Here is a 27,890-nt window from a genome sequence, read left to right on the forward strand (position 1 = left end):
CGTAACACTTTCAATAATTTTCAAACGCAGTGGGGGAGCTGACCACCTTGGCCACTCACACAAGTATCATGCTTGTAAGTTTATTGCCATTGCATAATCATTGGAAATGAGTAGGCCTTAATGTGTTTGTGTTCTAAGTCTCCCAGTAAATTAACAAACTTGGAATCTTCCCAAATCTCCCAAAAGTTATATTTCCTGCTGGGTTTCCCTTTCCTGTCCCACTTATTTATTTTATTTATGGAGGCCTACCATTCTAAGTGTGTGGGGGGGACTGGTCTTATCCACTTAATACAAAGTTCCCTTTGTGCAACCAGAATCAATATAAACAACAAATTCTCTTCCTTTCTTGTTAAGGATGTTACCCCCTCTTGCCTACTGACCCCAAAAATAACAAGATCCATACTTACTACAATTGGTCTTCTCAGTACCGTTTCTAAGCTTTTACTTACTTCCTGCCAGAAGCCATCAAGCTGGGGGCACTGCCAGAACATATGCACGTCATCTGCGCTTAGTAGTCCACACTTGTGACAGGTTCTTGTGTTAGGACCACCAAATTTAGATAGACGCTTCGGCGTCCAGTAGGCTCTGTGAGAAGTAAAGAAGTGATTTCTCCTTAGTGTAGCGGATTTCACAATAGACCAGCATTTGCTCATGGATACTTGCCTCAGATTTTGGAGGTACAGCGATGGTAGATCCTTCCCCCAGATCTTTTCCGGAATCAGGAAGTCCTCCTCCCTGGCTTCAATCAGTGCCCAGTACCATAGTGCAATCTCTTTTTTCTTTGGGGGATTCTTTATCATGGATGTTTCTAGGGTTTTATTTCCCGTGCTCTTCTCCTCCAATGTTTTTGCCCAACTAATGAGCTGATTAAATTTAAACTTTGAGAGGGATGCATTTGTATTCGCAAACAGAATCTCCCAATCTATTACGGTGTTGTTAACTAATAACTGGCCCCATACTTGGAAACCTATAGTGGCCAAAATCGATTCAGAAAAGGGGGTGGTGATGAACAGAGTGTCTGAATTAAGCAGACCACTCTTACCCAGTCCAAAGATCAGGGCTTGATCCATCACCGTTATTTATCTCACTGGACCATCCCAGCTCAGAACCTGGCTATATGCAAATCAGTCTGTCCCTGGCCCAGTGCATCATGGGAACAGGGCAGACTAAACTACCAAGCTAATTCTTCACCAGAAAGGAGACAAGCTACCGGTGACCGGTTTCTGGCATTTCAGCCGTCTTCGGCCCGGCTTGCTTGAATCTTGATGGTGCAGTGAGAAAGGGACTCATGTCTGAGTATACCCTGCCACACCTATAGTGGCCAAAATTGATTCAGAAAAGGGGGTGGTGATGAACAGAGTGTCTGAATCAGACTAATTTGCATATAGCCAAGTTCTGAGCTGGGATGGTGCAGCGAGCTAAAAAACGGTGATGGATAAAGCCCTGATCTTTGGACTGGGTAAGAGTGGTCTGCTTAATTCAGACACTCTGTTCATCACCACCCCCTTTTCTGAATCATTTCTGTCCACCATAAGCGTGGAAGGGTATACTCAGATGTGAGTCCCTAGCTCATTACACCATCAGGATTCAAGCAAGCCGGGCCGAAGACGGCTGAAATGCCAGAAACTGGTCCCCGGTAGCTTGTTTCCTTCCCAGTATAAGAATTGGCTTGTTAGTTTGGTCTGCCCTGTTCCCATGATGCACTGGGCCAGGGTCAGACTAATTTGCATATAGCCAAGTTCTGAGCTGGGATGGTGCAGTGAGCTAAAAAACGGTGATGGATAAAGCCCTGATCTTTGGACTGGGTAAGAGTGGTCTGCTTAATTCAGACACTCTGTTCATCACCACCCCCTTTTCTGAATCATTTTTGTCCACCATAAGCGTGGAAGGGTATACTCAGATGTGAGTCCCTAGCTCATTGCACCATCAGGATTCAAGCAAGCCGGGCCGAAGACGGCTGAAATGCCAGAAACCGGTCCCCGGTAGCTTGTTTCCTTCCCAGTATAAGAATTGGGTTGGTAGTTTGGTCTGCCCTGTTCCCATGATGCACTGGGCCAGGGTCAGACTAATTTGCATATATCCAAGTTCTGAGCTGGGATGGTGCAGTGAGCTAAAAAACGGTGATGGATAAAGCCCTGATCTTTGGACTGGGTAAGAGTGGTCTGCTTAATTCAGACACTCTGTTCATCACCACCCCCTTTTCTGAATCATTTTTGTCCACCATAAGCGTGGAAGGGTATACTCAGATGTGAGTCCCTAGCTCATTGCACCATCAGGATTCAAGCAAGCCGGGCCGAAGACGGCTGAAATGCCAGAAACCGGTCCCCGGTCGCTTGTTTCCTTCCCAGTATAAAAATTGGCTTGGTAGTTTGGTCTGCCCTGTTCCCATGATGCACTGGGCCAGGGTCAGACTAATTTGCATGTAGCCAAGTTCTGAGCTGGGATGGTGCAGTGAGCTAAAAAACGGTGATGGATAAAGCCCTGATCTTTGGACTGGGTAAGAGTGGTCTGCTTAATTCAGACACTCTGTTCATCACCACCCGCTTTTCTGAATCATTTTTGTCCACCATAAGCGTGGAAGGGTATACTCAGATGTGAGTCCCTAGCTCATTGCACCATCAGGATTCAAGCAAGCCGGGCCGAAGACGGCTGAAATGCCAGAGAACGGTCCCCGGTAGCTTGTTTCCTTCTCAGTATAAGAATTGGCTTGGTAGTTTGGTCTGCCCTGTTCCTATGATGCACTGGGCCAGGGTCAGACTAATTTGCATGTAGCCAAGTTCTGAGTTGGGATGGTGCAGTGAGCTAAAAAAACGGTGATGGATAAAGCCCTGATCTTTGGACTGGGTAAGAGTGGTCTGCTTAATTCAGACACTCTGTTCATCACCACCCCCTTTTCTGAATCATTTTTGTCCACCATAAGCGTGGAAGGGTATACTCAGATGTGAGTCCCTAGCTCATTGCACCATCAGGATTCAAGCAAGCTGGGCCGAAAACGGCTGAAATTCCAGAAACAGGTCCCCGGTAGCTTGTTTCCTTCCCAGTATAAGAATTGGCTTGGTAGTTTGGTCTGTCCTGTTCCCATGATGCACTGGGCCAGGGTCAGACTAATTTGCATATAGCCAAGTTCTGAGCTGGGATGGTGCAGTGAGCTAAAAAACGGTGATGGATAAAGCCCTGATCTTTGGACTGGTTAAGAGTGGTCTGCTTAATTCAGACACTCTGTTCATCACCACCCCCTTTTCTGAATCATTTTTGTCCACCATAAGTGTGGAAGGGTATACTCAGATGTGAGTCCCTAGCTCATTGCACCATCAGGATTCAAGCAAGCCGGGCCAAAGACGGCTGAAATGCCAGAAACCGGTCCCCGGTAGCTTGTTTCCCTCCCAGTATAAGAATTGGCTTGGTAGTTTGGTCTGCCCTGTTCCCATGATGCACTGGGCCAGGGTCAGACTAATTTGCATATAGCCAAGTTCTGAGCTGGGATGGTGCAGTGAGCTAAAAAACGGTGATGGATAAAGCCCTGATCTTTGGACTGGGTAAGAGTGGTCTGCTTAATTCAGACACTCTGTTCATCACCACCCCCTTTTCTGAATCTAATTAGGATGTGACCGCCACCCTGGCGGTCACATCCTGTATTTTTAACATTGCGGCGGGTGCTGCTTAAGAAATGCATGTTTAACTTTGCATGCACGAAGCTGCAGGCACCGCATGGTGCCTGCCGCTTCGTGCACGCAAAGGCAGGGGGGTACTATAGGTACCCCCCATGTGCACCCCCCACCCCCCTTCACCTCTAGGGGCCCTCAACGGGCCCCCGAAGAAAACACTGTATCCCTTTCCACAGCGGAAATGCCGAGGAAAGGCATAGGAGTGCCGCCATCCTAATATGGCTGGCGGTGTCTGATAGACACCGCCATCCATGTTAGAGCTTTTCTGCCGCAGTCGGAAGGCGACCTTGGCGGAAAAGCGGCGGACTGAAAAAAGATGCCCCAGCCATCCTAATCTGGTGTGGGTCTTTTCTCAGTCCGCAGCGGATAATCCGCATCCTCTGGGCCGGCGGTGGGTTCCGCCAGCCCGGAGGATGCGGATTATCCGCTATCATAATCGGCCCCTTAGTGTGGCAATATCCTCAGTATACAACGAGGAGAAGAAGTCTACGAATTCTTTAATTATTACTGCTTCTTCCGAGCAAATGTCGGAGCCATCTTGTAGTAGGATATTAAGTATCTTATTTCTACTGGCATCTGTCTTTATTTTTCATGCCAGCAGCTTGCTGCACCCCTCCCCATACTCGTAATGAGCCAACTTACTTGTCTCCCATCTCTCTCTTACCTTACTCTCTAATACTCCTGTCAGCATTTCCTCCTGCCTCCCCTTGTCCTCTTCCATCTTCCTTTTCGCTTCTGAATCCGCCTCAGCTTCTAATAATAACTCTAGACCTTTGATGTTAGTTTCCAACCTTCCTATATCCTGTTTTCATCTTTTTGTTTTGTATGCAGACAAACTAAGTATCCTCCCTCTTATAACGGCTTTGTACGCATCCCACGTGACCTGCGGGGATGCTCCCTCTTTATTATTCTCAAAGTACTCTGCCGACTCTATTTTAAGTTTCTCAATGTTTTGGGAATCATTAAAAATAGTGTGATCCACTGTCCATCTGACTACCGATTGCTGATTACCCAACTGAGTTTTTAGTAGCACGACATAGTGGTCCGACAACATGGCTGGCAAATGCTCAGCTTTATGTATTTTATCCACTAATATTTTGTCTATTAGAAAGAAAACAATTCTGGCTTTTATTCCCAATCTTTTATTTTTGAAGGTGAAAGGGTGTTTTTTGTCCCCTTTCTCCTTCCAAATGTCCACCAAACCCAGATCTCTTTTATAGATTCCCAACCACTCCCGCATTTTATGGAGATTCAGCTGTTTCATGGGAGGAAGACGGTCTACCTTAGGATCTGGAATCAGATTAAAATGCCCCCTAAGACCACTTGGGATGCCCAAGATAAGAAATGAGTGTACAGGCTCTGTAGAGGGGAAGGGTGGTCGGAGTTAGGTCCGTAATAACCCGCTATACTGTTTGGGGTAAATTCTTACCCTGGTGATTGCCCATCTACCCTTTTTATCTAGTTCAGTCTTCTCAATTTTTACTTTTATGGATTTTTAAAAAAGTATCGCTATTCCCTTTACTACACAATCCTGATCTGTGCATACATCGCAATCCACCCAATTACATTTTTTTATAATTTCTTCCCATTCCTTCTTTAATAAGTGTGTTTCTTGTAAAATTACGATGTCGTAATCTGCCACCCTCAGGTACTCCAAAATTCGTCGCCTTCTGCTTGGGAGTCTTAACCCATTTACGTTCCAAGATAGTATGTTAACGTTTTTTCCCATCATTTCCTTTTTCTTTCACTTGCTGATTTTCCAACTCTTTCCCTGAACTGCGCTTGACAAGACCTGATAACTCCTTTCCTGCATTCTGAGGATTGTTTTCCCCTAACTTGCTCCCCACCCATGTGCATAATTTTATGTTTTTGTGTTTTTTGGGACATAAAAACAACCTCCCTGGGGAAGCCTCCCTTCTTTCTACCTTGGGCTGCATTATTAGTCCATTTTGAGCTCCGTGACTGCCCACTTTTTACAACTAGTGCTCCCTTTTAGTCTTTTCCTTACAATTGCATTTTATCCCTCCAACGAGATCATCATTAACCTCTTAACCTCTTTATTTTCCTACACTACCTTTGACTCACTTCTCTCCAACAGGATTAGATGATCAGATACCGGACCTAGACCCAGACCCAGCCCCGGGCCCAGGCCCTGACTGAGCTCTGACGTGATCCTTCATTTGTTCCAGGAAATGTGCAACTTCAGCTGGCTCCCTTATATTATACATTTTATTACGCCACATAATTCTAAGAGCAGCAGGGAATTTCATTTGTACCATAGCCCCTAGACTCTTCAATTCTTGCATGTATGGGCCTAATTCCCATTGTCTATCCTGGGTGGCTTTGGAGATATCTGACAGGATCCTAAATGTCCAATCTGCTTTACTGTGTGGGCCGTTTTTCAACCCCTCACTCAAGATTCTCTCCTTAGTGGTATATGTTTTGAAATTTATCAAAATTTTCCTTGGGTTCATTTTTTCTTTATTCCTACCAAAGGGATCTCAATGTGCTCTTTGGATATCTTCATCTAGTTCTATCTCCATTGCCCACGGAAAATGTTCCTCGAGTAAATGTTCTATAAATTTCTTTACGTCTGCCCCCTCTTTCCCTTCTGGGACATTCAATATTCTCAGATTATTTTTCCTAGCCTGTTTCTCTAAAGATTCCAGTTTGTCATTAGTACTTCTACCACTTTCTTTGAGGACCCTTATATCCTTTTCATTTCTTTCCACTTTTTTTGAAAGTCCCTCAAGTATTGATTCTACTTCGGTAACCAGATCATTCAAGGCAATCATCTTAGTGTCTAGAGCTTCACATACTTCCCGGATTTTGCTCTGATTTGTTTCTTATACGGCAAATGTTGCCCTAATTTCCTCCAGCATTTTCTCCAGGAATAAATCTGTTGAGTTCGAACCAGGAACCGATTTCTGAGATTGTTGAGATTGGTCTCCCCCGGACCGATCACCATTGAAGTGTGGGCTCAGATGATTTACAGATGGAGGAGATTGTAGAGCGTCTAGCCCATCCGGTCCATCAAGTGTTATATCTGCCGGCACTTGTCCTTGTAGTGTGGAGACCATCAGATTACTTTGTGTGGTGTCCCTATTTATTCCTTCTCTAGTAGTGGGTACAGATAAGGACTCATGCAGGACCGAGATACCAGGTATTGGGTTCTTTATTGGAGACCCAACCATAACTGCGGGTGATTTAGGTATTAAAGAGGAGGCGTTAATTTTAACCGCTTGGACCTCCTTAGAGGGAGTTACTTGGCTTTGTTCCTGAACTTTAAAAAAGGATCTGAGAGATGGAGTTACTCCAGCGAACTTCCGATCTTCCCTGTCTCCTTTGGGGTTTTCCTCTTAGTATAAAAGTTATTAGAGTCTGACCTGGGTTGTTTCTTGGACTTCCTTTTGGTGCTGAGAGGGGCAAAAGCTTGCTTTGTTAACGCTGGAGTGGTATACTTGAGAAATTGCCTGTTTCTCAGGCAATAGCTTGATATGCCCTTTTCCTTTTCCTGAACCGTGCATACTCTTGTTTCCTCGGTGTGCGCTTCCTCCACAGGCACTAGTGCTGCTGCCCCTCTACACTTACTTGATTTAGCCCTGCTCGACTCAGTACAGTCCACTTCCACTTCCACACTTAGTCTGTGCACCTGAACTAATTCTGTGTTTTCAACCCCCCCTTTTAAGGCTTTATCCCCATCATTACTCCTTGCGTCCACAGTGTTATCGAAGTTTTTCGTCCGCTGCTGCTGCTGCGCTGTTGCACACCGGAGTGTTCCTCAATCTGCTTTACACTCTGCACAATTAAGCCTCTTCCTCCCTTTCCTCTGGGTACAAGGTTTAATACTTTATTTCCTTTAACCCCTATGGTCTCCTTATTTCTAACTGTGTTTAAGGCCTTTTCTATATCGGTATCCTCCAGGAAGCATGCAACTCCAAATCCCTCACACGACACAAAACACTCACCTGCAATCTGATCCCCCCGGTATACAACCTTTACCACGCATCTTTTACCACGAAATACTGTTACAACGAAACTATTACAACGCAAGTGTATTTACAACGCATGTATTTACAACACATTACACTACAACACAGATACTATTACAATGCATACCATTACAACGTAAGTATAGGTAAGTTTATCTTTTTTTTAAAACATTTATTAGGGGTATTGGGTTTGGGTTATGGGGTACAGGGGTATTTTTAGGTTTCAGGGCTGGGTTTGGGTTTTGGGGTACAGGGGTATTTTTAGGTTTCAGGGCTGGGTTTGGGTTTTGAGGTACAGGGGTATTTTTACGTTTCAGGGCTGGGTTTGGGTTTTGGGGTACAGGGGTATTTTTAACATATATATTTACAAATTCTTATTTTAAAATGAATATAATTACTTAAAATATTTAAATAATTATTAATTACATTATTTAAAAATATTATATACTTACCTATACTTACGTTGTAATGGTATGCGTTGTAATAGTATCTGCGTTGTAGTGTAATGCGTTGTAAAGGTATTCGTTGTAAAGGGTCCTGCGTTGTAAAAATTGCGTGGTAATGGTATGCGTGCTAACATCATATATCCGATCCCCCCATTAGACAGCAGTTTTACCTGACCTCTAGTACTGCCATCAGCACTATTGCTAGTTAGTCGAGCTCTGATGCCTCCCTCGCCGACCTCACTACCCCGGAAGAGGAAGGGGACTCTGCTTGCAGCTCTCCGGCAAGCACTACAAGCCTCCCACGCAGCACTCCACAGCCCAGCGGATGGTGAAGCCGCCAGCCCCCACCTCCCTCGCCGAGCCGAACGCAGAGCAGAAAGCACTGAATACAGGACTGAATACGGCCGGCGAGGCTCTGTCAACCAGCTTGCTTGAGCGGGCAGCAGCATACATACACCTCCTTACCCCCTTCCGTAGGATGTCAGCTGAGTAGCGCCGGAGATTGAAGCTGTGAAGCTGTGACGGAGGTTAGTGATTTTCACCGCAGCACACAGGGGTTCTTGATTTCACGCTGTTCAGGGTCTCTTCTCTGCTATTTTTTCTTAGATGGAATGGGCCATTAGGAGGTAGAAAATTAAGAACACATTTTAAAGGTATGACGACTCAAAGGAGAGAGTTATTTGGGAGCACATATCCACAATTTCCACATTCCGCTGGGGCAGTCTCCGGAGCTCACGACCTAGCGTCCTAGCCGGCAGCCATCTTCCCCTCGATGGAGATAGTGATAGTCAGACGCAAGCACTGCCTCATTACAGAAGGAGGAAAGAGACAGCGAAAGGAGAGAATATTTAAGCAAAGGGTAATCTTGATTGATCTGCGTGAGGAGGACATAAAAAAATACAGATTAAGCAAAGATATGATTGTTTCTCTGCTCCAAAAAATTGCACCAGCACTTGAAGATGCAACTACAAAATCACATGCCATACCAGCACAAGTGAAACCGATGTCTTTGCTACACCTTTTAGACTCTGGGTCCTTCCAGCATACAGTAGGTGCTGTGGCTGGTGTGTCACAGGGAGCCTTGTCAGCCTTCCTACCCAAAGTCTTGGAAGCAATATTGAGTATGACACCGCAACATATCAGCCTCCCTAAACCTGGTGCAGAAATCCTGAAAGTGCAGCATGGCTTCTACCAAATATCAAACTTCCCAATGGTTGTTGGTGCAATAGACTGTATCCATGTCAACCTTCTCCCACCATCTGGAACTGCACATCTGTACCAAAATCGGAAGCATACTTACTCAATACATGTGCAGGCAATTTGTGATGACAAATACTACTTCATCAACAATGTGGCGAAATATCCAGGATCAGCACATGAATCACACAGATAAGGGTGCACTTGATTAAACAATATAAACTATTCATTTGTTTTCAGAAACAGACAGCCATAATCTACAACGTAGAGGGCAAGTGAGATGAATGCAAGGGTGCACTTCGGTGCACTTACCACATTACAAATCATTTGGGGTGATAATAAAAGTTCTTACCGGCGTTGGGGAGGCATACTTTTCCTCTCAGGCACTCACAAAAGGCAAGGCTGGTTAAAGGAAGGCAGCCACAGTAAGAAGCGCGAAGTGTTAAGAAACTAAACAGTGTACACAGTGATAGGTGCTGGTGACTGCACAACGAACAGAAGCAACTTCCACTGCAACTGTTCCCAGAATCCACCATGGCTAGAGCAAATGAACAAAAACAATCCTGGAGCTGCTCTCATGTATGAAAGCAGCTCCAGGATGTGTTGGATAAGCTTAACACCATCAACTCTTATGATTTTCCCCTCCCCTGCGCTGAAAATCTGTAAATCCCATTGTTCATGACGAGCTCAGCTCGGCATGAGTGTACGAGAGGTGTACCTCATGACGAGCTGAGCTCGTCATGAGCGTCGAAGGGGTTAAGGCAGTGCTCCTTTTCAGGCTAGGAGCCTGTGTCTGCATTCCCCAGGCTGCTATACAGCTCACAGATTGCTGCAGTGTGAAGTGAGAATGTTGGGCTGGCCATGGCAGGATAGCCGGCCAATCCAATATACGCACTTTAGGCAACAGTCTGCAAGTTGGAATATCCCTGCCCCATCCTCATACGCAAGGTGCACTAGAATGGTAACCACCATTACCATTGTTTGTAATTTTTGTTTCATGTAGCTGCTGAGTATCGTCGGCTTAGGAGATTATGTTGAGGTCGTGCTATCAGGCAACGTGTGCAAGCGGGGCCATGTAGATGTTGAACAATGTCGGGCTGAGGGAAGATCCCTGGGGTACGCGGCAGATGATCTCGGAGGCTTCGGATCAGAATGAGGGAGGCGAATGCTCTGAGTTCTGCCAGAGAGGAAGGAGGTAGTCCATTCCAGAGCCTTGTCTCGGATCCCTACGACGTGGAGGCGTGCGCATAGGGTGCGGTGGCAGAAGGTGTTGAAGGCGGCGGAGTGGTCCAGGAGGATGAGGGCTGCGGTCTCACCGTTGTCCAGCAGGGTCCTGATGTCGTCGGTGGCGGAGATGAGGGCAGTCCTGGTGCTGTGGTTGCTGCGGAACCCTGTCTGGGAAGGGTCTAGGATTCTGTTTTCTTTGAGGTATCGGGTTAGCTGTCTGTTGACGATCTTCTCGATGACCTTGGCCGGGAACGGAAGCAGAGAGATGGGCCGGAAGTTATTGAGGTCTTTCGGGTCCGCCTCTGGGTTTTTGGAGTAGGACGTTGATCTCTGCGTGTTTCCAGCTCTCTGGGAAGGTCGCGGTCTCGAGGTAGAGATTGATGATGTTGCGCAGATGGGGTGCGATGGAGCTGCTGGCTTTGTTGAAGATGTGCTGCGGGAATGGGTCTGATGGGGAGCCGGGGTGACTTGTGCTAATGGTCTTGATGGTGTCATTGTTGCTCACGTTGGCCCAGGTTAGCAGGGGGTCATGGTCAATGGTGTGCAGAGAGTCTTTTGTGTTGATGTCTGTTGGGGCTGTCTGGGTTTTGAAGCTGTCGTGGATGTCTGCTATCTTGCAGTGGAAAAAAGTGGCGGAGTCGCACAGGGCTTGAGACGGCGGGATGTCGTTGGTGTTGGAGCTGGGGTTTGAGAGTTCCTTCACAATGTTGAAGAGCTCCTTGCTATTGTGTGCGTTGTTGTCGAGGCAGTCTTTGGAGGAGGTCCTCTTGTCAGTCCTGATGTGTTGATGGTGGTTGCTGATGGCATCCTCGTGGGCTGCGTGGCTGTCCGGAATCTGTTCACTGTGCCATTTCTTCTTTAGTTTCCGGCATGCTCGCTTGGAGGCTAGGAGTTCTGGGGGTAAACCAGCTGGCCCCCTTGCTAGTGTCTCTGTAGGAGGGTTTCTTCAGCGGGCGAGGGTTTTAATGCAGTCATCGATCCAGCATCTGAGGCTGTGGGCACCGTCGTCAGTATTGGAGGGTTTGGTGGGTGGGCTGAGAGCGAGGTTTGTGTGTAGTTGGTCTTCTGTGATTTTGCTCCAGCAGCGGCGGGGATCTGTTGGCTGCGGTGGTGTGGGTTTCTGGAAGGTGAAGTGGATGCAGCGGTGGTTGGTCCAGAGGAGTTCGGTGGTGTGGAGACGTGGGAGCTTGAGGAGAAGACGGGGTTGAGCGTCTGGCCGGTGGAGTGGGTAGGCGTTGTGACGAGTTGCCTCAGTCCGAGGTTGGCGAGGTTATCGATCAGGGTGGTGGAGTTGCTGTTGTTGTTCTCAAGGTGAAAGTTCAGGTCTCGAAGGAGGATGTAGTCGGTGGAGGCCAGGGCGTGCATGCTGATGAAGTCGGCGATGGAGTCGATGAATTGGGGTCGGGGTCCCGGGGGTCTGTAGACGAGGGTGCCTCTGAGGGTGGAGTTGGGGTCTGTGTGGATCTGGAAATGCATGTGTTCCGCAGTACTGAGAGTGTCGTCGGTGCTGGTCGAGACCCTGAAGCTGTTCTTGTGGATGATGGCAATTCTTCCTCCGACTCTGTTGGTGCGGTCTCTGTGGGTGATCTTGTAGCCGTCTGGGATGGCAATGGCGATGTTGGGTGCAGAGGAGTTGTTCATCCAGGTCTCTGTCAGGAAGGCGACGTCTGGGGATGAAGTGTTGAGCAGGTCCCAGAGCTCGACGGCATGTTTGCGTGCGGAGCGGGTGTTCAGTAGGATGCACCGGAGGTGATTGTGGCCTTTCTTGGCGGGTGGTTCGGCGGCTCTGAGGCTGGGGTTGCTGCAGTTCCAGCAGGTGAAGGGGCCCTGTGTGCATTTTGGGCGGCTTTGAAGCAGGTTTAGGTCCATCCGGATTTGAGAGTGTGGACTGTGCTGGCATCGTAGCGGCGGCAGTCGTCGTGGCGGGTGCGGGGACCAGGTATTCTGGCGCTGGGCCAGACAGGCTTGCCTTAGGTGCACTTTCGGTGAGCCAGCAGCGCAGCCGCTGCCATATATGGGGAGGTGGGAGGGAGGAGCAGCTGGGAGGCGGGAGGCAGGGCAGGGGCAGCGAATGGGCGTTCAAGGAGGCAGGGCCACAGGGGATGCAGATGTGAGGGGCGACAAAGGGAGCAGAAGGGCACTGAATTACGGGAGCAACAAGAGAACAGAAGGCAAAAACGGGCACAGAATTATGGGGGCAACAAGGGAACAGAAGGCAAAAACGGGCAGAGAAACACGGGGCAACGAAGAGAACAGAAGGAAGAGAGGGCACAGACCAAATACAGGCACCGGGGGAAAACAGACAACAGCAGTCACAGATAGCAGAATAACAATAAGGCAATACAATAAAGATACAGATGATGATACAAACCTTCGGCCTACCACTGACCACCAGGGATGAGGTGCCGGTGGTAGCCTGCGGGTGGAGGAGGGCCTCGAACATCCTCAGCAGCGGCAGCTGGGGCAAGGACACACAGGCGGTGCTGTGCGTAGGGGGAGCGACCTCCTGCCAGGAAGCTGAAAAGAGAAGACAGAACTGGTTTTGGCTGGGCAAAGAGCTTCTCTGCCACAGAGAACAAAGGATGTATTATGAAAAGAGGGGCCCAGACCCCAGACTTTTAGATCACTTCTGGGAAATCAAGAGGAACCTTTGCCAAGGAGAGGAGCTGGAGAAACTGAGGGGGAATACTTCCTCTATGCTGTTTGCTGTCTCTGGTTGGCCTGCAGTGGCTACTTTCTGCCAAGGAAAGGGAAAAGGACTTTGCTGTGTGCTGTGTCCCCTGCTTGAGGAATATCGCCAAGGGCTTGAAGAAGAGCTTGCCTCCTGTTCTGAAGTCTCAGGGACACAAAGACTTCGCCCCCAGCTCCCCTGAACTTCCTTGCTGGGAGTTCTGACCTGTGAAGAAGTGCCTTTAGCTTTTGGAGGCCTCTGGAGGTTGTTCTGGCTGTGGGAGCTGGAAAAGCAACACAGCAACAAGAAGAGTGACTCATCGGTACCTGTTTCCAACGTCGGTTTCTTCAGCTGCACGATAACGATCATCGTGCCGCTGAAGAAACCGACGCAGCGCCTGCACGCAGCTCAAGAAATTGCCATGCCACATTGGGTGCACCGATCTCCGAAGTCTGAGATCATCGCACCGATTCCAACGCAAGCCCTGTTGTGCAGCTGCAAAAACCCATGCATCGTCCCTGATCATTGCATTGAGGTGTCAGGTCTGTCGCATCATTGGGAGATACAGTAAGAAACTGATGCATCACCTCCTTTCCGGTAAGGAACTGATGCATCACCTCCCCTGCACAGCAGTAAGGAAACAACGCATAACCTCCCCTGAAACAAGGAACAGATGCATCACCTTCACTGCATATAAGGAACCGACACATCATCTTCCCTGCTTCCCTTTTTGTTTGTCTGCACAACGCATCTAAGGTACTTTTTGTGGAAAGTGTTGCATCTGCAATTTGCTTTGAACAGAACTATTTCTACCAATTTAAAGTCATCATTATATTACTGTATTGTGAATTTTTGTCATTTTCAGTCTTGTTTTGGTTTAGATAAAGATTACTTATTTTTTCTAGACTGGTGTGGTGTCCATTTGTAGCGTTTTCATTGTAATACTGTATGTGTTCACAAATGCTTTACACACTACCTCTGAAATAAGCCTATCTGCTTGTGGCAAGCTACCAAGGGGGTGAGCGGGGTTATTTTAGAAGTGTATCCCCCTTGCACTGACTAGGACAAAATTCCTACTTGGACAAAGTTACCTACCTCTGCCAACTAGAGACCCCCATTTCTAACACATTTGCTGCATGTGTAAATATTCTGCTATTTGATGTTTATAAATACATGTTGCACATTCACTTACTGGTACTCGTATTGTCCACAATCATGGCTATATGTTGCCCTTTTACTCCTTCAACCAGTTCCAGTCTTATTACGGCAGCAACTTGCTTCTTAGTGGGATGTAAGTGTCCGGACCCCCAACTGTTGCCATTGCGCTACGACTTTTGTGTGCCATTTTCTCTTTTGTGTGCCTCTTGCATACACGTCACTTTTTTTTACTTCATCAACAGTTCACACTGTTGTGGCCACTAAATTGATTTCCTTTTTTATTGCACTCCATAATGCTGTTTTTTTAAGCTTGGGGTAGCTTGGAATTGACAAAAAGTTGATGCTGTTCCTTTGTCCATACTGCTATTAGGATCTCGACCTCTTTTGGGGTGAGTTTTAATTTCCTTTTCTGCCCTCCTTCCTGTTGAGGATACTTATCATGATCCTGCTGCTGTTTTTGACATGTCTTCATTGTTTATTTGGAGATCTCGTTGGCTTTGCACTCTTTGTTCCATTTTGCGTTGGTTGCTCTGCTTCGCGGTGAGTATTTTCACATTTGCTCTACCTCATGTTTCTATTTTCATAGCTTACGTGAAGCTGTGTCATTTTGCGTTGCGTCGTGACGTTATTTTTTGTGCCGGAGTGCCTTTGCGAGCGTTTGAGTTGTAAATGTGGCGCAGCCTTTACGTGGAACACTGGTGCTTACGCAGCACAATTATTTTTCTTGCCAAACATCACCAGGTGAAACTTTAGTAGATCTGGCCCTCGGAATCCTTTTGGCATAGTAAAAAAAAATCTTATGCCCTCCAAAGCAAGAACTTCAATGTGGGTGGAATGATACACAACAGCCACTATCACGGAGTGAGAGAGAAATACTGCCTTGGACAGAACCAAAGCCTTCTCTATGCATACTTTAAAGAAGTAGCAATGATATGCTCGCTGTCTGCTGGGCTGTGAAGGCAGGATATGCAAAATAGCAGGGTCTGGTAAAATGCATTCCATAGATTCTTAGGACACGACATTTCCAGTTCTGGACTTTCCTTAACAAATCATTATTTTCTGTGTTTTATGCCAAGAGGTTGACAGAACCAGAGACTGCAATTGCCACGATATACAAAGGATAGATATAGGCATATGACTGGAAATGAGGTGACATGAACTCCCAAGCACACTCGTCTCGAATATGTGTAGACTTGCATACCTATGCTCACTGAATCAATTACAAGCGCAGTTTATACACACACAATCAGAGAGATTCCCATGCACCCACAGTTGCCTGTGCAGCTGCATACACATAGAATTGACATGATGTCCACAGGCTCACTCACACAATCACACAGGCTCGGTAATAGGAGATAAATAAAATGACTGAACAGGAGATGGAGTGCTTAATTTGTGAAAAAATAAATAAATGCCAGGACCCTCATCAGAAGCCCCTATTGCACCCAGCCGTGCAGCCAGTGGAATTAACAACACACCTATTAACCATCACGCTACTACAGGTGTGAAAATTCAGACTATTCGAGGACTCCAAAGCTACACATATGACTTGGCGGCATGTCTTAGTCATTTTTTATGTATATTGAACTAATAAACAACTGTTATTGTTCTCATCTCTAAATTACACAAACAGCGCAACCAAAAGTGCTGGTGTCGACAATTAAGTGCCGGTGCTGAGCACAGAAAACCAGCGGCTCAAATTAAGCACTGAAGAAGTAACAGTATCAGGGGGATGTCGCTTTCCACATAATAACATATAAACAGCATATCAAAAATTAAAGTATTTCAGTTTATTAACATGTCACATTCATGTTTCTTTCATAACATTACACCTTTGTTCAACTTCGGTATCACTAATCTGACAAGAGCTAAGAATGATTGCAGATTACTAGTAATTATGAATTGTGTGAAATGTTTTGGAATCATCCAAGGACAGATAAACAAAGATTAATTAGCAACTTATTTGTTTTAATAACATTTTACCAACCAATACTGTTTCACATGAACCATGTTTGATCTGGAAATGAATACAGAAAAATGCGCAGAGATGTCATTCATGCTTGTCCTTCCATAAATAGAAAGAGCTTCCCTGTCAATTTGCTCTCCACTGAAGCATAGAGGGGAAAATGACCTTGCTCCATACTTGTTCCATGCCCCTTGGCGAACTGCAGATCACGTAAAAACAAATATCGTTCTTGTCTTTACTCCCCAATGTCATCGCTTCCATACTTCGCTATTTTACGGAAGAGTTGAATAAAACATTAGAGACAGCCCAACTCATGTATTCACTCATTCCCTTTTTCCTTTCACCCCCTCCATCCTTCCTTTTATCCTCATTCTAACCCTCTCTGTTTCATTTTGTACGGTGCTAAGGTGCTACTTGGTATTACTTTCAATACATTGGTGCAGTAATTAGGAACTGTGCACATAAAAGTATCTTTCTAATGCCTACAGAGATTCGGGGATAGCACAACCACGTAGAGCCTGAATAACAGGAGTTGTTAATTTTGTGACTAACATTCACCAGTCCTAAACTGTTTACAAAATACCAAAAACGCTGCCATCAAAGGATTCCTGCCCCCTAACAACAAAGTATAGGATTACTGCCATAGGACCGTGGTCACTGGCTGTGACCAGTGCTCTAAGGGTTTTCTTACCAAATATCTACTACAAAAATATGTATTGACCAAAATAACTATGTCACAATATCTTCTACATTAATATCGATTTTTTTATACGTATAATTAAAGAAAACAAAAATAGCAACCACAATTTGGAAAGTAAAAAATATAAATTGTAGACAAATATATCTACTACCAAAATATCTGCTACGATAGTATGGTATTGTTAAGATAAAATGAGAATTAACAAAAATACAAAAATATAGCATTGCAAAATACTGTTAAGTAATTGAAAAATAATATGGGCCTACGTCACAAAAGCATTTATGAGTACGGTAACAGGTGTACTCTTTTAAATACTCTAACATTGCTTTATGAATCAGACCTGAAACATTCAGCATCCTATTACTAAGTACAAAAGGACAAAGTTCTTTCTAATAACACTAATTGTATATGAATATTCCCATTTATTCATGTTACGTTTTGGTGCCAAGGAAAGGTATGTAAAATAGTACTTCAGGAATACTGTTTTACATGATCACAAATGCCTTTGTCAATAGGACCCCCTATTTTTACTTAATAATAATTAAAGTCATTGTTTTTAATTATTTCATACACACACACACATATATATATAATATTTAAAGTCGTTTTCTACGCAAACATTAGCAAATTAACTATATTAGTGATTTTAAAAATATATAAATGCAAATTATATGTATCAAATTCATTACGAAAATATGAGTATGTTTGATATGTAAAATTAACTATACTTTACTATATTGAACACACATTTCTTTGGATGTACCACTTACTAGTTACAATTCTAACTCTGGTCCCACGAACACTTGGCAAAGTGCATATAGTTGGGAGTGATAAGATTTACTCTATAAACTCAAGTCATAATAACATTGGGGACAGGAACATATTGGGATAAGGCTGGAGGTTGGAAGGGTCACAATTACTAATCTATTGCCAGTCTGACTAACATTAAGAAAAGTTGATATATTAGAGGGTTTTGATTTACTATTCCATCTCCAGTACTACAAATACTGGGGAGGTGGAGAGGGGCGGATTTACTATTGTAATGCTATCTATCTAACAATATGTAAATTGCATCTATTTGGCAGGTTCAGATTTAATATCCTAACTCCAATCCTGCAAACATTGGAAAAAGGGCATATTTCCTTTGAGGGGGGGGTCAGATAATTTTTTTTAACTACTATCCTAGAAACACTGTAGAAAGTACATATACTTGGGGGTGGGTGTGTCAGAATTTCTGTTCGAACTAAAGTTAGACTAAAGATGGAGAACGTGCATAAAAATAGGCAGTCACTTATATTTTAACTTCCGTTCCCCTAACAGTGGTGAAAGAGCATGTATTGGGGAGGGTGTGCCACTTATACTCTTTTAACTCCAGTACTGCAAACATTGGGGAAAATGCATATCTTTGGGGTTTTTTTTTTTTAGATTTTCCGTGTTAACCTCAGTCCAACAAGCATTGTGGAACATGAAAATAATTGGAAGGAAGGTTCAGTTTACTCTTTTTTTAACATAATCCTATTAATTTGAGGAAAATACATATATTTCAGGGGAGGTGTGAAGATAAATACAAATTAAAAAGATATTTTATATTAAAACACTGTAGAAAGTACATATACTTGGGGGTGGGTGTGTCAGAATTTCTGTTCGAACTAAAGTTAGACTAAAGATGGAGAACGTGCATAAAAATAGGCAGTCACTTATATTTTAACTTCCGTTCCCCTAACAGTGGTGAAAGAGCATGTATTGGGGAGGGTGTGCCACTTATACTCTTTTAACTCCAGTACTGCAAACATTGGGGAAAACGCATATCTTTGGGTTTTTTTTTTTTAGATTTTCCGTGTTAACCTCAGTCCAACAAGCATTGTGGAACATGAATATAATTGGAAGGAAGGTTCAGTTTACTCTTTTTTTAACATAATCCTATTAATTTGAGGAAAATACATATATTTCAGGGGAGGTGTGAAGATAAATACAAATTAAAAAGGTATTTTATATTAAAAACATAAATATGACAGTGAATGAACCTCAATATCATTTTTCATTTTATGTAATTGGTTTCTGATGTATTTAATTAAATGTAATACTACCAATTTAACTCAATAATATTTTGAAATTCAATACCTTTCATAAACACTACCTGTCCAATCTCTCAATATACCCGCAGCCTGTAAAAAAACACAGGTATTTATAACATGATGAACGAATAATTAAACGTATTATTAAAAAGCAATGTGTATACATTTAAAACAAAAACGACAACAATATCACACAAGTTACAATTATAGTAATTACCATTATATTATAGTTAACAGTATCCTAAAGCATTGATATATTTGACAAAATGTAAAATGTATACGTACCCTCGTATATAACATCTTGATATTTTGTACTCCAGATATTTTGACCACAAAATAATGGCTATTCAAGAGCTATACCGCTCGAAGGAGAAGAATGAAATAAAGGTTGGGTTTCATTGTTGGCAGACAGTAAGAATTGTATCCGAAATAAATGTCTACAGCTGTATCAGGAGCATGGCAGAATATGTTTCTGGTGCAAAACAAGGCGTGTTCACACATCTCACTAAAAGGAGTTTGTTGGAGGGCCAGTGCCCTAGGAGCATCAGTTACAGGAGGTCTGTCACAAAACTAAAGTCACGCACCCAGTGCTCCTTCACAGCATGATCGTTCTAAATGGAAACACTGTATTGTGAGCATTATGGCGATCTGATTTAAAGGCCAACACTGAAGCCGTGGCGAAGAACACAGCACACTCACCTTATAATCCATCTGTCCCACCACCACTTCATTCTTAATTTTCCACTCCATCCTTCCTGTGGAACCCTGGCCAGCTGCATTGATGAAGTTAATTCTGCCTTCCATCAACAGATGTCAAAAACCTAATCAAGGCTCCTCTTTTTAGTATCACACATTATAATTATCTGAAACACACAGTCATCACTCCTCTTCTTAAGACACATATCAATATCAAGCGTATTTTGACCAATATATCTGAATAATCAACAATCTCGCTTCAGACTAACTCAGGGCTCAGATCAGGTAGAGAAGACCTATTCATCACTTTTAACAAAAGTTGGATCCTCCTTTGCGCATAGTGGTATACGATGCGTTGTGCTGCAATTTCTTGTTGAGCAGCCTCAGGGAAGGGAAGAGGCAGCTGGAGCAACCCTTGATTTCTCTAAAACAACACCCTGTTTACAAAGAAAGGATCAGCTTTCGCATCCTTTCTTGTGGAAGGATGTCACTCAGGAGTGGTCTCAGTTCTCCCTACATATATAGTACAGAAGAGGTAAAGTGACTACAAGAGTAGCTCAGACAAATGGGTAAGATTTTTACTTAAAGGTCTGTCGGCATAAACGCCCGACGCTGGTGCTGGAAACCAGGGTTCGAGCCTCAAGGTCGCATCCACATCCTGTGATTCTGGGCAAATCACTTAATCTCCCCGTGCCTGAATGTGTAATGTAAATACGGTGCTCATGTAAAGCGCTCCAATACCTTCGGGTTGAGTTCGCTCTATATAAAAAATAAAAAAAAGTAACCCACTTTTACATACTGGGGAAGTAAGTCCTACAATTCTTTAGGCATATATGTGGATCAATATTAAACTGGTGGTGTATTTAGAAGATGCATTTTGGAAGGGTGAGTGAGGAACATTTTAAGCCTTGTGGATAGTTTGAGAACTCGTCATAGAGTGAGCATAGTGATTATTACAATTTGTCTTTACATTTACACTACCCAATAAGTGAAAATGTACATATTGTGGCGTGGCTGAGGTTCACGATTGTCATTTCTCCCGGAGCCACTAACCACTTTTATCAGCTTAAATTCCCAGTAAAATCTAGAACAGGAATAAAAGCCTGCAGGTAAAGAACTACTGCCAGAGGAAATACTTTAAAGCAACCACTCCATAGTGCCTACAATTTTGAAGGAATGGCATATATGAAGTGGAAAAGGCCGTTTTTCCCATTATAGAAAATGACTGGCATAGACATTTAGGAAATATTTTCAGTAACCATATGGGTATAGGGTGTACTCAACAGTGGACTCTTAAGAAACTGTGAAAAATTCATTTAATTTAGGAAATTGCATATCGGACATGCTTAAAACATATGGGCACTATGCTAACCCACTGAAATATAGCCCATGACTAATGGGTTGAAGTTTATCAGAGATTCCCAGTGGTTGTGGTCAGGAAAATAAGTTAAGTTGAGCCCTCAAATAATTCTTTTAAATGATCGTCATTTTCAAAAGGATATTGAATTCAAACATAGTTGCTGTTAATAGGTGTGATTTAGTCAACATGTTCTTCTTTAAAAATGCACCCTTTACCTTACCAGAACGGCACAGAATAGACAAGGCTGAAACTTGAAAGCCAAGGGTATTCAGGAGTGTAGGTACACTACTGGAAACATAAGAAAGGACAAAGATTTTGAGCAGTGAACTCATCGAATCAAAGGGGTAACCTGGAGGATCTGAGATGAAATAAACCATGAATCTTCACTAGTTTATATACTTTTGTAAAAGAAACACCTGTGTAAAGCTCCTTGGAGCCCTCTTACTATTTTCTGAAGATGTGTGGCTCTGTTACTAAAGCTGTATTCTTGGTGTGTCTTCAGGTTCCCAGAAAATGTAGTGGGAAAGCAGTTTGATTCAAGGACATCTTAAGGATTTTGGGGGCCCTGGGCTAAACGTGTTTTGGGGGCCCTGTTTGGGACAATTTTGAATTCATGATCCAATTTCAGCTCTTTTATGCCCTCTTTGACCAAGTCACTGAAAGTGCTCAGGCACACTCGTCCAAATTCTAAATGTGTTTACACCTAATATTACTGAAAATAATCAATGTGATACCCTGCCATTTCTCATATGTGAGGTCATGTTTTGATGTAAAAGACACTTTTATATGAACGCTGCATGAAACTTAAACACATAATTTCTCTGCAAAATGTCTGTAATAGACTCACACATCACCCACATTAAAAGTAAATGAAAGGAAAGGCTGCTTGCCCTACTTAACGTAGATTCAAAGTACTAGCAAAGTTTTTGTCAGATAGACTGGCGCTGGTGGTCCCCTCCCTGGGTCACCATCTCCAAAACGGGTTCGTACCCTCAAGAAGCACCTCCTTAAACCTTCTGCGCTTATTTAGGATTTGTAAACCCAATGGCCGAGAGCAGACTCCCTCATATTAAACCTGGAGAAGGCATTCGGCTCCCTGGAGTGGGGATTCCTATTTGCCACACTAGACAAATATCATCTGGGGGAGTCTTTTCTCAACATGTATGGTGCTCCTACTGCGAGGGTTAAAACAGGCCCCTACATATCTGGCCTCGCAGAAGTGTGCAGAGGGACTGGGCAGGGCTGCCCTCTGTCTCCATTGCTCTTCGCATTGGCGATTGAGCCACTAGCGGAAGCAATACACACAGAGATACCAGACGGCATTGCCCTAGGAGATGGCACACACACAATATCTTTGTACGTGGACGATCTTCTGCTATACATAAGTGACATCCACAGCATCCCAAAGAGATTAGCAACTATATTGGAAAACTTCACTTCTATATCAGGACTACGAGGAAACGTCACTAAATCCTGTCTATATCCCTTCAGCGAACAATGTGGTGACCCAAAGTATGCGCTCGACAGAAAACTTGTGCGTTGGTGCACATACACATTCCGCTACCTGGGTATCTGCATATACAGAAGCCAAAAAGACTTGGAAGATGACAACCTGAGCAGAGCACTGACCACAGTCCACTCCCAGATGGCATTTTGGGACATGCTCCCACTATCGGTGAGAGGGAAAGTGGCCATAGTAAAGATGGTAATACTGCCTAGGTTTTTGTATTATTTCACAAATCTCCCACACTACATCCATTCGTCCTTCTTCTTAGCCCCTCAAAAAATTAGTCAAAGATTTCATATGGGGAAAATCTAGACACAGGGCGGCAATCAGCAAACTCTACTTACCGATGGACCCGGGTGGCCTGGCAGTTCGACACTTGGAACAGAACTACTTAGCAGCCCAAATACAATGGGTTTCCAGATAGTTTGCTGGCCCCAACTGGACCGTTCCCATGAGGCACAGGGTCAAGTCTGATATGCATATGGCCATGTCTGAACTGGGGTGGTGTGGAGTGCAAAAAACAATGGATTTAGGCCCAGATCTCTGTACTGGGGTGAATGTATGACATAGTTCTGCATTCTGTCCATCGACTGTTATTCTTGCATTTGGCACCCCGGGGGGGGGGGGGTATGCTCAGATGTGAGTCCCATGCTCTCCACACCACTGGAGTCAAGCTATCCTGGCTGAAGACGGCTGATAGCCAGAAACCGGTCCTAGGATGCTTGATTCCGGTCCACGAATGACATGGCTTGGCAGTTTGGGCTGGACTGTTCCCATGAGGCACAGGGTCAAGGCTGATTTGCATATGGCCATGTCTGAACTGGGGTGGTGTGGAGTGCAAGAAAATGATGGATTTCGGCCCAGATCTATGTACTGGGGTGAATGTATGACATTGTTCTGCATTCTGTCCATCAACTGTAATTTTTGCGCCCAACGGTGGAGACACAGCAACCACACAACCTCCCCCTACAGATCGTGGAGCTAGCGGTAATAATCCACCCATGTTCAAATGCCAAGCCGCCGGACTCACTACTGCTGAATGTGGTCTACAAGAGCTTCTGTAGAGCACTGTACATCACCTGCCAAACCACACCATATACTCCAGCCCTACCTCTGGAAGGAAAACCCAGAGGTCACACAGTAACCACAGCAGCCGAATTCAGAAGCTGGCTCACTACCGGAATTCAGGACATGGGGGATCTAGATCGAGAGGGCACACTAGTCCAATATACAACGCTAATGGAAGAAGACAAATTACATCCCAGCAAATTTCTACTGCATCAGTCCCTACTAGCGTCGATAACAGCCAAATGGGAAGACTTGACTACTGAACCAGAGACACAACTCACCATTCAATACCCACACGTTATGGGTCAAGGTGGGCACCTTGTCAAATGGTTTGCAAGCATCATACGTCAGCAAACCTATCGGCCCTCCGCCAGCACTGGGAGGCAGATATAGGACGCCAGCTCACACACAGAATGGGCCTCGGTATTGGCGAGCTCAACTCAGGTTCCAAGGAATGCACACCAGTGTCAAATACAATTCGATGTCACCCATGGAGCGTACCTCACGCCAGCGAAGATCAATCAATACTTTAGACACCAAGACGCCAAATGCCTCGGTGTATGCATTTAGATGCAGACTTGCTACACATGCTATGGGAGTGCCCCACATTAACAGAATATTGGTTGGCAGTATCCGAAGCGCTGGCGCACTGCACAGGTCGCACACTCCCGTTTGAATGGCACGTATATCTTCTGCATTTATATCATAGAAGCCGCAACAATAAAACCATGTCTAGATTTTTAGATCTGGGGTTGGCAGTAGCAAAAAGGCTAATCACAAAAAGATGGAAGGACCCTGCTCGCTGCTCATAATAATGTTGAGACGCTCCATGCTAAACTGGGCCAAAGCAGAAAGTACTGCACTCAGATGCAAGGACACGCTTGGGATCCACAAGACCCCCTTCGCTGCAAGGTGGGATGTAATCCGAACCGACCTGACCCACACACAAGGGAATGCCATCTCCTCCCAGACTCCTGTAGATGAAACACCTCAAGAGCAGATTCCATGGAGGAGAGCACATGGGAAGAGAAGCAAAAAAGGAGTGAGGTTAGGAATTCTAACCCACCAAATAAGTGCAACCATGAACATGCCCTATGCCAAGCTAGCAGCCAGCGCCAGAGCACAAATGACAGACATTAACGCCAAGATAGTTGCTCCCAGGGTACCTAAGTTACAGCCTCACAGTTGAGATCCCTCACCCGTTAAGTATTATTTTGCCACAGTTTCGTTAACACCCCTCCTCCACAGTTACGGAGCACATCGTGACAAATGCAGGCACAGCACAGTTGCAAAGCGTAAGACGTATTAGGAACATCATCACTGACAACACAGACATATAGCCAAGACAATGTGACTGATGCCAGGCAAGATATAAAAGATGTCATATAAGTGGTATAAGTTGCTGTGAAACTTTAAAGGATTCATTGGGCACAGAAAGATGTAAATGAAATGAATATCAGAAATGTCCTTCCTTTACTTTGTGAGTTATCGTTGCATGTCGCAACTTAACGAATCAATGTGTGCCTGGTATGTGTTTATATGACCTAGCTTTAGGACACCCCAGCGCCGCACGGCCACCAGCTGCTGCGTGTGCCCCCCGCCTGCCTCGCTGTCCCTGCCTGCCGCCGGCTGACCACGCCCCCTGCCGCCGGTCTCCTGCGGTCGGGGCATCTGCTACTGTTAATGTGATCGCTGATTGTGTTTCCTTTTCAGGCTTGTGTGCCCCGTGATTCTCCTGCTGTATTCCCCATTGTTTTACTGTTGTACTGTTTTTGCTCCTGTACTCTCGCCCCTCTGCTGCCCCGGTAACTTCCCGCCCCGCTCCCCGCTTCCTGCCTCCGTTGCTTTGCCACGCCCCCTTTTCTTTCTATGCCCTCCCCGCTCCCTCCTCCCAGCTGCTCCTCCCTCCCTCGCACTTCGCCATAAATGGCGACCGTTCGAATGCGCAGCTGTCACGCGCAGCAGTCACTCGCAGCGGGAGCGCCGATTGTGCGCCGAAGGCGCGCCAAAGGGAAGCCTGTCTGCGCCCGTCCGCGCCTGGACCACGCCCAGTGCCAGAACCCCTGGCCCTCGCAGACCCCAGCCCACCCGCCGGACGAACGATGCCGCCACCCTCAACGCACTCAACCCTGGCCGACTCCCGGAATGCTACCAAGCCACCCCGAGACGCACCCACGGACCCCTCAGCTGCCGCTCCTGCGAGTTCACCTGCATCCGGACCTGCACCACACCCGCACCCACCAAGACCAAGACGAGCAACAACAGCAGCCACCTGAAATGCATCCTGCTCAACAGCCGCTCCGTCCACAGACACGCCGTCGAGCTCTGGAACCTGCTCGACACCACTTCACCAGACGTCGCCTTCCTCACGGAAACCTGGATGAACGCCTCTTCAGCACCCGACATCGCCATCGCCATCTCAGACGGCTACAAGATCATCCGAAGGGACCGCATCAACCAGACCGGAGGAGGCATCGCAATCATCCACAGGAACACCATCCGCATCACGACCAATGCCGACAACACCCTGACAACCGCCGAACACCTTCACTTCCAGGTCCACATCAACCCCAAGACCACCCTCAGAGGCACCCTCATCTACAGACCCCCGGGACAACGCACACAATTCAGCAAAGACATCGCCGACTTCATCAGCCCGCACGCTCTCCTCTCCGCTGACTACATCCTCCTCGGGGACCTCAACTTCCACCTGGAGAACAACAACGACCGCAACACCACCACCCTGCTGGACAACCTCGCTAACCTCGGACTCAAGCAGCTGGTGACCACCCCCACCCCCTACACCAGACACACACTCGACCCAGTCTTCTCATCCAGCAAGGACATCGCCTTCAGCCACGCCACTCCTGGTGGCCCCCCGCCCTAGGCAGCGCACCCAAACCAACAGACCACGCACGCAACCTAGGCTTCATCCTGGACTCCTCCCTCTCCCTGACCAGACAAGTCAACGCCATCTCCTCGTCGTGCTTCAACATCCTGCCCATGCTACGCAAGATCTTCCGGTGGATCCCCACCGAGACCAGGAAGACGGTCACCCAGGCCCTCGTCACCAGCCGTCTGGACTACGGCAACTCCCTCTACGCAGGAACCACTGCCAAACTCCAGAAGAGACTTCAGCGGATCCAGAACGCCTCAGCATGACTCATCCTGGACATCCCCCGTCGCAGCCACATCTCCGAACACCTGAGAGACCTGCACTGGCTCCCGGTCAACAAGAGAATCACCTTCCGCCTACTCACCAACGCTCACAAAGCCCTACACAACCAAGGACCAGGATACCTCAACAGCCGCCTCAACTTCTACGCTCCCAAACGCCAGCTTCGATCAACCGCCCACACCCTCGCCGCCGTCTCCCGAATCCGAAGATCCACAACAGGGGGTCAGTCCTTCTCCTACCACGCCGCCAAGACATGGAACTCCCTCCCGACCCACCTCCGCCTGACTCAGGACCACCTCGCCTTCAGGAAGAAGCTCAAGACCTGGCTGTTCGAGCAGTAGCGGACCCTCCTCCCCTAGCGCCTTGAGACCCTCTGGGTGAGTAGTGCGCTATATAAATGCTTTGATTGATTGATTTATTAAAAAGAGAAAATGTAATAAAAACAGTTGTTTAAAAAACGTCAATGAAAGGAAAACAGTACTTAAAACAATCTGTTTAACCACTAGGTCAAGGTCATCAGGGCCAGACTCTCTGCAGAAAAGAGCTGGCTCTAATAGGGGACCCCTGAATGGCTGGGGCCCTGGACCAGAGCCCACTTTGCCCATGCCTTAAAACGTCTCTGGTTTGATTAGCTGGAAGGTGGTGGCGGGTCAATGCTCCGGTGGTATTTCCCTTCTAGTTTGGAGTCTTTTCCTTTGTTGTATTGGCAGAGGCGTCTTCCTTCCTGGAGGAACAGGGTGGGTTTCTTAACTTGACTAAGCTCAGCTTGTATCACAGTATCATCGCAGAGAAGATATTAAAGGAAGGTAGCGGGGCACCATGCCCATGCGTGAATAGCGTCTCTATTCTTAATCCTGGTCATAATATACATTTATGGTATTTTCCAGGTTTTAGACTGCGTTAGCATACTTTTCTCTTTTTCAGGAAGTCATCTTCCCCAAAGAATGATAGTTGAATGGTGGCTTCTATTTTCACTAATATTAT

The 27,890-nt window shown here is 45.7% G+C and overlaps 1 protein-coding gene across 2 annotated transcripts in view; it reads left to right on the top strand.

Annotated features, from left to right (window-relative positions):
• Positions 1-27,890, top strand: part of SAMSN1 (SAM domain, SH3 domain and nuclear localization signals 1) — a 523,635-nt gene that overhangs the window by 159,882 nt on the left and 335,863 nt on the right. The gene's annotated exons all lie outside the window — the stretch shown is intronic.

This window comes from Lissotriton vulgaris, chromosome 8, assembly GCF_964263255.1.
Source record: "Lissotriton vulgaris chromosome 8, aLisVul1.2, whole genome shotgun sequence".
NCBI lineage: Eukaryota > Metazoa > Chordata > Amphibia > Caudata > Salamandridae > Lissotriton > Lissotriton vulgaris.